Source organism: Arachis hypogaea, chromosome 14 (assembly GCF_003086295.3).
Source record: "Arachis hypogaea cultivar Tifrunner chromosome 14, arahy.Tifrunner.gnm2.J5K5, whole genome shotgun sequence".
NCBI classification, from domain to species: domain Eukaryota; kingdom Viridiplantae; phylum Streptophyta; class Magnoliopsida; order Fabales; family Fabaceae; genus Arachis; species Arachis hypogaea.
In genome coordinates, this window is record NC_092049.1 from 56,711,554 (window position 1) to 56,712,780 (window position 1,227).

The 1,227-nt window shown below is 40.3% G+C and overlaps 1 non-coding gene across 1 annotated transcript; it reads right to left on the bottom strand.

Moving 5' to 3' along the window:
* Positions 1-648: 648 nt before the first annotated feature.
* Positions 649-756, bottom strand: LOC112745423 (small nucleolar RNA R71). Its single transcript, XR_003173353.1, has one exon. It is a non-coding gene; the product is annotated as a small nucleolar RNA R71 (small nucleolar RNA).
* Between the last annotated feature and the right edge of the window lie 471 nt (positions 757-1,227).

Genomic DNA, 1,227 nt, shown 5'->3' on the forward strand with positions numbered 1-1,227 from the left:
TTATATTACATTCTTTGTCTCCCCCTCTTCTTCTACTCACACAGGGATCCCTATACTGTGGTATAAAGGATCTCTATTATTATTATTATTTTTCTGTGCCTTCTTCTTTGTCATATGAGCAGGAGCAAGGATAAGAACATTCTTGTGGAAGCAGATCCAGAACCTGAAAGGACTCCGAAGATAAAATTAAGAGAAGCTAAATTACAACAATCCAGAGATAACCTTTCAGAAATTTTCGAACAGGAAAAGGAGATGGCAGCCGAAAATAATAATAATGCAAGGAAGATGCTTGGTGACTTTACTGCACCTAATTCCAATTTACATGGAAGAAGCATCTCCATTCCTGCCATTGGAGCAAACAGCTTCGAGCTGAAACCTCAATTAGTTTCTCTGATGCAGCAGAACTGCAAGTTTCATGGACTTCCATCTGAAGATCCTTTTCAGTTCTTAACTGAATTCTTGCAGATATGTGATACTGTTAAGACTAATGGAGTAGATCCTGAAGTCTACAGGCTCATGCTTTTCCCTTTTGCTGTAAGAGACAGAGCTAGATTATGGTTGGATTCTCAACCCAAAGACAGCCTGAACTCTTGGGATAAGCTGGTCACGGCTTTCTTAGCCAAGTACTTTCCTCCTCAAAAGCTGAGCAAGCTTAGAGCTGATGTTCAAACCTTCAGACAGAAAGAAGGTGAATCCCTCTATGAAGCTTGGGAAAGATACAAACAGTTGACCAAAAAGTGTCCTTCTGACATGCTTTCAGAATGGACCATCCTGGATATATTCTATGATGGTTTATCTGAGCTATCAAAGATGTCACTGGACACTTCTGCAGGTGGATCCATTCACCTAAAGAAAATGCCTGCAGAAGCTCAAGAACTCATTGACATGGTTGCTAATAACCAGTTCATGTACACTTCTGAAAGGAATCCTGTGAGTAATGGGACGCCTATGAAGAAGGGAGTTCTTGAAGTTGATACTTTGAATGCCATATTGGCTCAGAATAAAATATTGACTCAGCAAGTCAATATGATTTCTCAGAGTCTGCATGGAATGCAAGCTGCATCCAACAGTACTCAAGAGGCTTCTTATGAAGAAGAAGCTTATGATCCTGAGAACCCTGCAATAGCAGAGGTGAATTACTTAGGTGAACCTTATGGAAACACCTATAACTCATCATGGAGAAATCATCCAAATTTCTCATGGAAGGATCAAAAGCCTCAACAAGGC